This window comes from Macaca mulatta, chromosome 11 (assembly GCF_049350105.2).
Source record: "Macaca mulatta isolate MMU2019108-1 chromosome 11, T2T-MMU8v2.0, whole genome shotgun sequence".
Classification (NCBI taxonomy): Eukaryota; Metazoa; Chordata; class Mammalia; order Primates; family Cercopithecidae; genus Macaca; species Macaca mulatta.
The window spans coordinates 49,220,538-49,232,615 of NC_133416.1; the positions used below are offsets into that span (position 1 = coordinate 49,220,538).

The 12,078-nt window shown below is 42.5% G+C and overlaps 1 pseudogene; it reads left to right on the forward strand.

Moving 5' to 3' along the window:
• Positions 1-2,456: 2,456 nt before the first annotated feature.
• Positions 2,457-3,820, forward strand: LOC699192 (insulin-like growth factor 2 mRNA-binding protein 2 pseudogene; annotated as a pseudogene).
• The last annotated feature ends 8,258 nt before the right edge of the window (positions 3,821-12,078 follow it).

The following is a 12,078-nucleotide window of genomic DNA, read 5'->3' on the forward strand; positions in this document are numbered from 1 at the left end:
CTCAAATTGGTTATTTTTCTTTGTTTTGCTATTATGAAAGAAAAATCTGTATGCTAGACACAGAAATGTACAAAATTGAATGAAAAGTGAAATTTATATAGTGCTTGATATAATAATTTTATCTCCCAGAACTGTAGCAAAAAGTGATTGACTACTTAGAACTTAAAATTTTAAGAGTGATTTTAAACTGTTTTCTCTGAAATTGGTGGCTAGGGGTGGTCAAATACAGTACTTGGGTATAGATTTAAGAAACTTAAAACGAATACAGAGTTTGACAGCTATGTTCCATGTAGAATTAAGTCATATTTAGAATTTGACTGGGATGTTAGCCAAAGAAATTTGCTATAGTTTCATGAGATAAAATTATAGCATGAATCATCATATCTCTAGCCTCTTCAAGTAAAGATTTTTTCCAAAGGATATTTTAAAGACAAACACAGTTCATAATTTGATGTATATGTGTTTCTGCAATTTGAGTCTTTGATTTCAAGCGGTATGGTAGAGAGAACATACCTTATCTAAAGCACATTTTTGGGTTTATCAGATGAGAACTAAGTGAAGGCATGCAAATACATATATATATATTTTCTATTTAAAAGGAGTCAGGCCAGACATGGTGGCTCATGCCTGTAATTGCAGCACTTTAGGAGGCCAAGGCTGGAGGATTGCTTGAAGCCAAGGGTTCAAGACCAGCTGTGGCAACCTAGCCAGACTCCCATCTCTATATTAAAAAAAAAAAAAAATCAGTTGGGCATGGTGGCGCACGCCTGTAGTCCGAGCTATTTGGGAGGCTGAGGCAAAAGCATCACTTGAGCCCAGGAGTTCGAGGCTGCAGTGAGCTATGATTGCACTCCAGCCTGGGTAACAAAGCAAGACTCTGACTCAAAATGAATGAATGAATGAATGAATAAATAAATAAATAAAATGAAATATAAGGAGGCAAAGGTAATGGCTTGACATTTTTCCAGGCTAAGCTATCATTTAGACAATATAGAACATAAAAATACAAATAGTTTGACCAAAACTCAAATACAGGTAGTTTGGCCAAACTATCTGCATTTTTATGTTCTATATAAACATGGTTATGAAAGAAAATATAGATAGATATCTTTATGAGCAAAGATTTTTAAAATGAATTATCATGTTTTTGACAGTATAAGACAAGTACAGAATGTTGGGAAAACTTATTCTGAGATCATCATCTAATACTGCAGGCATAAGACATTTAAGTCCAACTTTAGAAGTCCTGATGTTTGTGTTGAAGATGAAAATACAGGTTTTAAAAGATTAGTCCAGTAAGATTGTATCAGGGTTACTAGATATTTTTTCATTTATTCTGGAATTTTTGGTTGGCTAAACTTTCACAGTAAATCAATTTAATCTTTTTTTTTTTTTTTTTTTTTTTTTTGAGACAGAGTCTCGCTCTGTCGCCCAGGCTGGAGTGCAGTGGTGCGATCTCGGCTCACTGAAAGCTCCGCCTCCCGGGTTCACGCCATTCTCCTGCCTCAGCCTCCCGACTAGCTGGGACTACAGGCGCCCGCCACCACGCCTGGCTAATTTTTTGTATTTTTAGTAGAAACGGGGTTTCACCGTGTTAGCCAAGATGGTCTCGATCTTCTGACCTCGTGATCCGCCCGTCTCGGCCTCCCAAAGTGTTGGGATTACAGGCGTGAGCCACCGCGCCCTGCCAATTTAATCTTTAATCTTTAAAGTTATCATCACCTCTGAGTAACAGCATCTGGCATTGTACTGAAGTTAATTGTGATTCCCTTAATTAAAAAAAAAAAAATAGAAAAAGAGACTAGTAAGATAAATCTAATTCATACAGTTTAAATAAGGTGAGTTATTTAGACTGATTCTGCATAAACTTAAGCGTCATCTGATTTTGCAGCCATAAAACATGTAGATGACTTAACGTCTTTGTGACTTTGTTTCCTCATTTGTAAAATGGACATACCTCATTCAATTCTTGTAAAGATTAAAGTAGAAAACACATTTAAAGTGCTTTGAGCGGGGAGCCAGGCTGAGGGTGGGGGTGGGTGGCGGGAGGGCGGAGGGCGGAGGGCGGGGAGGCGGGGCGGAGGAGGAGGAGGAGAGACCAGGGCAGCGGAGGGGGCGAGGAGCGCCGGGTACCGGGCCGGGGGAGCCGCGGGCTCTGGGGGAAGAGACGGATGATGAACAAGTTTTCATCGGGAACCCGAGCCCCGCCGTCACCGCCGACGACCTCCTGCAGCTCTTTGGGTACAGGAAGCTGCCCCTGGCGGGACAGGTCCTGCTCAAGTCCGGCTACACCTTCGTAGACTACCCGGACCAGACCTGGGCCATCCGCGCCATCGAGACTCTCTCGGCTCAAGTGTAATTGCATGGGAAAATCATGGAAGTTGATTATTCAGTCTCTAAAAAGCTAAGGAGCAGGAACATTCAGATTCGAAATATCCCTCCTCTCCCGAAGTGGGAGGTGTTGGATGGACTTTTGGCTCAATATGGGACGGTGGAGAATGTGGAACAAGTCAACACAGACACAGAAACCGCCGTTGTCAACGTCACATTTGCAACAAGAGAAGAAGCAAAAATAGCCATGGAGAAGCTAAGCAGGCATCAGTTTGAGAACTCCTCCTTCAAGATTTCCTACTTCCCGGATGAAGAGGTGAGCTCCCCTTCGCCGCCTCAGCGAGCCAAGCCTGGGGACCTCTCTTCCTGGGAGCAAGGCCACGCCCCTGGGGGCTCTTCTTAGGCCAGACAGATCGATTTCCCGCTGCGGATCCTGGTCCCCACAAAGTGTGTTGGTGCCGTCATCGGAAAGGAGGGCTTGACCATAAAGAACATCACTAAGTAGACCCAGTCCCAGGTAGACATCTATAGAAAAGAGAGCTCTAGAGCTGCAGAGAAGCCTGTCACCATCCGTGCTACCCCAGGGGGGACTTCTGAAGCAGGCCGTGTGATTCTTGAAATCATGCAGAAAGAGGCAGATGAGGCCAAACTAGCTGAAGAAAATCTCGGCCCACAATGGCTTGGTTGGAAGACTGATTGGAAAAGAAGGCTGAAATTGGAAGAAAAAGGAACATGAAACAGGGACCAAGATAACAATCTCATCTTTGCAGGATTTGAGCATATACAACCCGGAACCGTCACTGTGAAGGGCACATTTGAGGCCTGTGCCAGTGCTGAGATAGAGATTGTGAAGAAGTTGCGTGAGGCCTTCGAAAATGATATGCTGGCTGTTAATACCCACTCCGGATACTTCTCCACCTGTACCCTCCTCACCAGTTTGGCCTGTTCCCGCATCATCACTCTTATCCAGAGCAGGAGATTGTGAATCTCTTCATCCCAACCCAAAGTGTGGGCACCATCATCGGGAAGAAAGGGGCACACATCAAACAGCTGGCGAGATTCGCTGGAGCCTCCATCAAGGTCGCCCCTGTGGAAGGCCCAGACATCAGCGAAAGGATCGTCATCATCACCGGGCCACCGGAAGCCCAGTTCAGGGCGAGGGATGGATCTTTGGGAAAGTGAAAGAAGAAAACTTTTTTAACCCCAAGGAAGAAGTGAAGCTGGAAGCCCATGTCAGAGTGCCCTCTTCCACAGCTGGCCGGGTGATTGGCAAAGGTGGCAAGACTGTGAGTGAACTGCAGAACTTAACCAGTGCAGAAGTCATCTTGCCTCCTGACCAAAGGCCAGATGAAAATGAGGAAGTGATCATCAGAATTATCGGGCGCTTCTGTGCCAGACTGCACAGCGCAAGATCAGGGGAACTGTACAACAGGTGAAGCAGCAGGAGCAGAAATACCCTCAGGGAGTCGCCTCACAGAGCAGCAAGTGAGGGTCCCACACACAGGCACCAGCAAAACAACGGATGAATGGAGCCCTTCCAACACCTGACAGAATGGGACCAAACACAGCCAGCCAGATCAAGAGCAAACCAAAGACCATCTGAGGAATGAGAAGTCTGCAGAGGCGGCCAGGGACTCTGCAGAGGCCCTGACAATCCCAGGGGCCGAGAAGGGTTGGGTAGGGTCAGTCAGGTTTGCCAGAACCACCCGGCCGCCTCCCGCCCCGCAGGGCTTCTGCAGGCTTCACCATCCACTTCACCATCCACTCGGATCTCTCCTTAACTCCCACGACGCTATCCCTTTTGGTTGAACTAACAAAGGTGAACGTGTTCAAAGCCAAGCAAAATGCACGCCCTTTTTTGTGGCAAATAGTCTCTGTACATGTGTATACATATTAGAAGGGGAAGATGTTAAGACATGTGTCCTCCAGGTTACACAGGGTGCCTGCAGTGGTCATATATTTTAGAAATAATATATCAAAGAACTCAACTAACTCCAATTTTTAGTCATTTATTACTTATTTTATTTTATTTTATTTTTTTTGAGACGGAGACTCGCTCTGTCGCCCGGGCTGGAGTGCAGTGGCCAGATCTCAGCTCACTGCAAACTCCGCCTCTCGGGTTTACGCTGCCTCAGCCTCCGGAGTAGCTTGGACTACAGGCGCCCGCCTAGTTTTTCGTATTTTTTTTTAGTAGAGACGGGGTTTCACCGTGTTAGCCAGGATGGTCTCCAACTCCTGACCTCGTGATCCGCCCGTCTTGGCCTCCCAAAGTGCTGGGATTACAGGCTTGAGCCACCGCGCCGGGCCCATTTATTACTTTTTTTTTCTTTTTAAAGACAAAGCAGGCTTTTCTAGACTTTAAAGAATAAAGTCTTTGGAAGGTCTCACGGTGTAGAGAGCTTCGAGGCCACCCACACAAAATTCACCCAGAGGGAAATCTCGTCGAAAGGACACTCACAGCAGTTCTGGATCACCTGTGTACATCAACAGAAGGGATACCGCCGTCTCCTTGAAGGAGACACTCCTCCTGAGTGTCTAGCTCATACACCCATTTCTCCCAGGGTTTTTTTGTTTTTTGTTTGTTTGTTTGTTTGTTTTTTAAACGGAGTCTCGCTCTGTCTCCCAGGCTGGAGTGCAGTGGCGCGATCTCGGCTCACTACAAGCTCCGCCTCCTGGGTTCGCGCCATTCTCCTGCCTCAGCCTCCCTAGTAGCAGGGACTACAGGCGCCTGCCACCATGCCCGGCTTTGTGTGTGTGTGTGTGTGTGTGTGTGTGTGTGTGTGTGTGTGTGTGTTTAGTAGAGACAGGGTTTCACCGTGTTAGCCAGGATGCTCTCGATCTCCGGACCTCGTGATCCCCCCGCCTCAGCCTCCCAAAGTGCTGGGATTACAGGAGTGCTTCACAGGTTTTAAACTGGTTTTTTGTATACTGCTATATAATTATCTGTCTCTCTCTGTTTATCCCTCCCCTCTCCTTCTTCTCCATCTCCATTCTTTTGAACTCCCTTATCCCTCAATCTCAATCCCATATCTATTCACCCCCCTCACCCCCCCACCCACCCCCAACACACCCCCTGCCAGGCAAAGCAGTGCTCTGAGTATCATATCACACAAAAGGAACAAAACCAAAACGCACAAACGAGCCTCAACTTACACTTGGTTACTCAAAAGAACAAGAGTCAATGGTACTTGTCCTAGCGTTTTGGAAGAGGAAAACAGGAACCCATCAAACCAACCAATCAACCAAACAAAGAAAAAATTCCACAATGAAAGAATGTATTTTGTCTTTTGCATTTTGGTGTATAAACCATCAATATTCAGCAAAATGATTTCTTTCTTTAAAAAAAATGTGGAGGAAAGTAGAAATTTATACAAGGTTGTTGGCCCAGGGCATTAAATTTACAGATTTTTTTTTATTATTATACTTTAAGTTCTAGGGTACATGTGCACAACGTGCATGTTTGGTATATATGTATACATGCGCCATGTTGGTGTGCTGCACCCATTAACTCATCATTTACAGTAGGTATATCTCCTAATGCTATCCCTCCCCACTCCCTCCACCTCACAACAGGCCCCGGTGTGTGATGTTCCCCTTCCTGTGACCAAGTGTTCTCATTGTTCAATTCCCACCTATGAGTGAGAACATGCAGTGTTTGGTTTTCTGTCCTTGCGATAGTTTGCTGAGAATGATGGTTTCCAGCTTCATCCATGTCCCTACAAAGGACATGAATTCATCCTTTTTTTATGGCTGCATAGTATTCCATGGTGTATATGTGCCACACTTTCTTGTGTATGTGCCACATTTCTCCATCAATGATGGACATTTGGGTTTGTTCCAAGTCATTGCTATTGTGAATAGTGCTGCAATAAACTGGATCCCTTCCTTACACCTTATACAAAAATAAATTCAAGATTGATCAAAGACTTAAATGTTAGACCTAAAACCATAAAAACCCTAGAAGAAAACCTAGGCAATACCATTCAGGACATAGGCATGGGCAAGGACTTCATGTCTAAAACACCAAAAGCAATGGCAACAAAAGCCAAAATTGACAAATGGGATCTAATTAAACTAAAGAGCTTCTGCACAGCAAAAGAAACTACCATCAGAGTGAACAGGCAACCTACAGAATGGGAGAAAATTTTTGCCCTCTACTCATCTGACAAATGGCTAATATACAGAATCTACAAAGAACTCAAACAAATTTACAAGCAGAAAACAAACAACTCCATCAAAAAGTGGGCAAAGGATATGAACAGACACTTCTCAAAAGAAGACATTTATGCAGCCAACAGACACATGAAAAAATGCTCATCATCACTGGTCATCAGAGAAATGCAAATCAAAACCACAATGAGATACCATCTCACACCAGTTAGAATGGCGATCATTAAAAAGTCAGGAAACAACAGGTGCTGGAGAGGATGTGGAGAAATAGGAACATTTTTACACCGTTGGTCCGACTGTAAACTAGTTCAACCATTGTGGAAGACAGTGTGGTGATTCCTCAAGGATCTAGAACTAGAAATACCATTTGATCCAGCCATACCATTACTGGGTATATATCCAAAGGATTATAAATCATGCTACTATAAAGACACATGCATACGTATGTTTATTGTAGCATTAAATTTACAGATTTTTTTTAACAAGAAAAACACACAGAAATAAAGCTACCTCAGTTGTTTTTTACCTCAGCACCTTACTCTTGTGTTTCCCTTAGAGATTTTGCAAAACTGATAGTTGGAGCACTTTTAAAATGTTTTTTAATAAAAATGAGTTGAAAAAAAAAGAAGATATCAACTGCCAGCCTGGAGAAGGTGACAGTCCAAATGTGCAACAGCTGTTCTGAATTGTCTTCCGCTAGCCAAGAACCTACATGGCATTCTTTTGGACAAACCTTGACAATGTTTATTTTAAAAAAAAAAAAGATGACAAAGAAAAACAGAGAGAGAGAATATTGGAGATGTCCTGAATTTTAATAGGATATGCGCCATTAGGGCTTTTTGTGCTAAAAGATGAACGTGTCCTGGTTTATGTGAACAAGCCATTATACCACCAGACTGCAATGCCAGTTTCCTCCACTGCAAACAGTGTGCTGTCACAAAAAGAAAAAGAAAAAGAAATATATCCAGCTAACAAGAAAAAAAATAAAGTGCTGAGAATGGTTCTTGGCACACTGTAAGCATTCAATGTAGGATATGTGTTGTAAGTAGCAATAATATGGAAATAATGGCTTATATGGAAAATAATGGCTTAATATGTAGTTATATGAAAGTAAACAAAGGGCATATTGTTTTATAATTTAGCCACCCAAAATTTGAAGGAACGATGTTATATTTCCTAATCAACAAAATAAAATTTCTGAAAAATACCCAATGCATGATTAACATTTAGTGAATATTCAGTAATGTATAATTAATGCCCATTAAGCATAGAAAACAAAAAAAAAAACTTAAGATGTTATACATAATTCATAAAGTACTGCTTATCATTGTATCTCACTGATTTATTACTTTAAGCAATGGGTCAAATAACATTTCCCTGAAAAACAAATACTAAAATATTACAGTGTTAGGCTAAAAGAGGTATTGATCATCCTCTCCAACACCAGGATTTTCATATACTTTTATATTTGGTAAGACAAATAATTTCCAAAAAACTATAGCAGTATAATGGGCATAATTATTTTTCCAGACTTGCATAAGTTATTAATCATTCTGAAAAAAAAATTTTAAGAGACAGAGTCTCACTCTGTCATTCAAGCTGGAGTGCAGTGGTGTGATCATAGCTCATTGTAATCTCAAACTCCTATGCTTAAGAGATCCTCCTGCCTTAGCCTCCAGAGTAGCTGGAACTACAAGCACTCACCACCACATCTGGCGAATGTTTTTATCTTTTGTAGAGATGGGGTCTCAATATATTGCCCAGGCTGATCTTGAACACTTGTCCTCAAGAAATCCTTCTGCCTTGGCCTCCCAAAGTGCTGGAATTATGGGCATAAGTCACTGTACCTGGTGATTTATTATTAACTCTGCAGGATAACTTCATAAATTTTAGTCTTAAAACATGGTCTTTTGTCCATCCTGCATACATTGTTTTCTCTCATTAATTCCAACTGTATTAATATGCATTCAGCCCCATTTCTTATCCTCTCTTTAGAGTTTAAAATGGATGTTTTCATGTCCAGAGAGAGAAGAATAAGAGTGGCAGCTTGCTGGGTGCAGTGGTTTGTGCCTGTAATCCCAGGACTTTGAGAGACCAAGGTGGGAGGATTGCCTTAGCCCAGGAGATTGAGACCAGCCTGAGCAACATAGCAAGACCCCCAGGTCTAGAAAAAATGAAAACATTAGCTAGGTGTGGTGGCATGCACGTGTAGTCCCAGCTACCTGGGAGGCTGAGGTGGGAGAATCACTTGAGCCCGAGAGGTTGAGGCTGCAGTGAGCTATGATTGTGTCACTACACTCCAGCCTGGGTGACAAAGCAAGACCCTGTCTTTAAAAAAAAAAAAAAAAAAAAAGCAGCAAAAGGGGTAGAAAAATGGGATTTCCAAAACTGTGGGGATTAATAAGAAAAAAAAAATGAGATGGGAAAATGATGGCATAAAACAGAGTAGAAAGAAAAGCACTGAGTACAACCCAGTACCGATCCTAATCTGCTCTCCTGTCTGACTACAAACCTTGGAATTGTCTGCTGGGGTGACAGTTATCTGACAATGTAAATGGATTAGATATACAAAATAATTCATTTGCATGGCTTCACGTAGTAGTGTTGGCTGGCTGCTGGGAGCTCAGCTAGAACTTTCAAGTGCCTACATGTTTCTTGCCTTTTATAGCAAGATGGCTGGGATCCCAAAGAGAGCGTCTTAAGTGCTGGAATTTCCACAACAAGCATTTCAAAAAGCTCAGGTAGAAATCATAAAACTTTTTATGATCTAGCCTCGGAAATCACAGAACATCATTTCCAATGCATTCTATTGGTCAAGCAAATCACTAAAGTCAGCCCAGGTTCATGGAGCAGTTGGACCCCATCTCTCAACTGGAAGAGTGACAAAGAGTTTGCAGCTATCCTTAATCAACTGCAAATATGAAAAAAAAAAAATCTCTAGAAATGAACATCATTATAATCAAAATTAGGCACTCAGTGCATGAGTTTCATGGAATTTTTGACAAAGTTGAAGGCTGAGCTCCCGGAATATAACATCCCAAAGCTTAAAAATTTTTTTTTTTTTTTTTTTTGGCTGGCTGCGGTAGCTCATGCCTGTAGTCTCAGCACATTGGCAGGCAGATCACTTAAAGTCAGGAGTTCAAGACCAGCCTGGCCAACATGGTAAAATTCCTGTCTCTACTAAAAATACAAAACATTAGCCAGGCATGGTGGTGGGTGCCTGTAGTCCTAGCTACTGGGGAGGCTGAGGCAGGAGAATTGCTTGAACCCAGGAGGCAGAGGTTGCAGTGAGTGGAGATCATATCACTGCACTCCAGCTTGGGCAGCAGAGCCAGACTCTGTCTCAAAAAAGAAAAAATAAAAATTTTAAAATGATAGAAACCAGAAAAGAATGAAATAATTTTTTCAATGAACTAATAATAATAATAATAGTAATAATTGTCAATATAACATTTTATGACCAGTGAAAATATTCTTCAAGAATGTTTTACACAAACAAAAATTAACATAGTCTATCACCAGCAGACCCAAATTAAAGGAAGTACTAAAGGATATTCTGTAGGCAAAAAAGAAAATGATCCTAGATAGAAAGTTCCCAGGTGCAAGAAGGAATGAAGAGCACAAAAGTGGTAAAGGTATGGGTAGATCTAAATATAAACATGGACTATATAAAACAATGATACAAATTTCTTTCCTCATTTATTGGACTTACAAGAAACAATATGCAGAAATGGAAATCCATGATAACACTAGCGTATAAACAAGGCAGGTTTGGGAGGCCGAGGTGGGCAGATCACCTGAGGTCAGTTCAAGACCAGCCTGAGCAACATGGAGGAATCCCGTCTCTACTAAAAATACAAAATTAGCCGGGAATGGTGACTGCATGCCTGTAATCCCAGCCAAAAAAATCCTTTCCCTTCCCACTAGGGAAGCTGAGGTAGGAGAATCACTTGAACCCAGGAGGCAGAAGTTGCGGTGAGCCGAGATTGTGCCACTGCACTCCAGCCTGGGCGACAGAGCGAGACATGGAGTCTCAAACAAAAAAAACCCCAAAAACCAAAACCAACCAAACAAACAAATAAAATAAAAGGTAAATAAAGTACTAATTACCATTAGAATATAATATGTCATTTTTCAAGTCCAGATAGAAGCCCTTATACTTACTGTAAATTGATTTTCAACAAAAGTGCTGAGGTGATTCAATAAGGGAAATGATAGTTTTTTTTTGTTTTTGTTTTTGTTTGTTTGTTTGTTTGAGACAGAGTCTAGCTCTGTTTCCCAGTCTGGAGTGGTGCAGTGGCGTGATCTCGGCTCACTGCAACCTCTGGGTTCCAGCAATTCTGAACCCCTCCACTGAACCCCTCCTGGGTTCAAGCAATTCTCCTGCCTCAGCCTCCTGAATAGCTGGGATTAGAGGCACCTGCCACCACGCCGGGGTAATTTTTGTATTATTAGTAGAGTCGGAGTTTTCACCGTGTTTGCCAAGCTGGTCTCCAACTGCAGGCCTCAGGTGATCCGCCCACCTCTGCCTCCCAAAGTGCTGGGATTACAGGAGTGAGCCACCGCGCCCCGCAGAATAGGATAGTTTTTAATCAACAAATGATGCTGGAACAATTGGATACCCACATGCAAGACAATGAATTTAGACCTTTGCCTCATACCATACACAAAAATAAATTCAAAATGGTCGGGCGCAATAGTTCACGCCTGTAATCCCAGTCCTTTGAAAGGCCGAGGTGGGAGGATCACCTGAGGTCAGGAGTTCGTGACCAGCCTGGCCAAATGGTGAAACCCCGTCTCTACTAAAAACACAAAAAAATTAGCTGGGCTTGGTGGCACCCACCTGTAGTCCCAGCTACTTGGGAGACTGAGGTGGGAGAATGGCTTGAGCCTATGAGACAGAGGTTGCAGTGAGCCGAGATTGCTCCACTGCACTCCTGGGTAACAGAGTGAGACCCTGTCTCAAAATAAATAAATAAATAAACTCAAAATGGATCATAAACATAAATGTAAGAGCTAGAACTATGAAAATTCTGCAAGAAAATATAGAAGTAAAAAAAAAAGAAAACATAGAAGTAAATTTTCATGGGCTTGAGTTAAGGCAAAACATCAAAAGCACAAATAATAAGATAAAAATATTAATAAACTGAACTTCAAAATTAAAAACTTTCGTCCTTCAAAGGACACAGTAAGGAAGTGAAAAGCCACAAATCTGGAGAAATATTTGTAAATCATATAACTAAGAAGGGACTCATAACCAGAATATATAAAGAACTCTTACACCTCAGTGATAAGAAGACAAATAGGCTGGGCGTGGTGGCTCACGCCTGTAATCCCAGCACTTTGGGAGGACAAGGCGGGCAGATCACGAGGTCAGGAGATCGAGAACATCCTGGCCAACATCGTGAAACCCCGTCTCTACTAATAATACAAAAATTAGCTGGGCGTGGTGGCGCGTGCCTGTAATCCCAGCTACTCGGAAGGCTGAGGCAGGAAAATCACTTGAATCAGGGAGTCGGACATTGCAGTGAGCAGGACGTTGCAGTGAGCTGAGATCGTGCCATTGCACGATTGCAG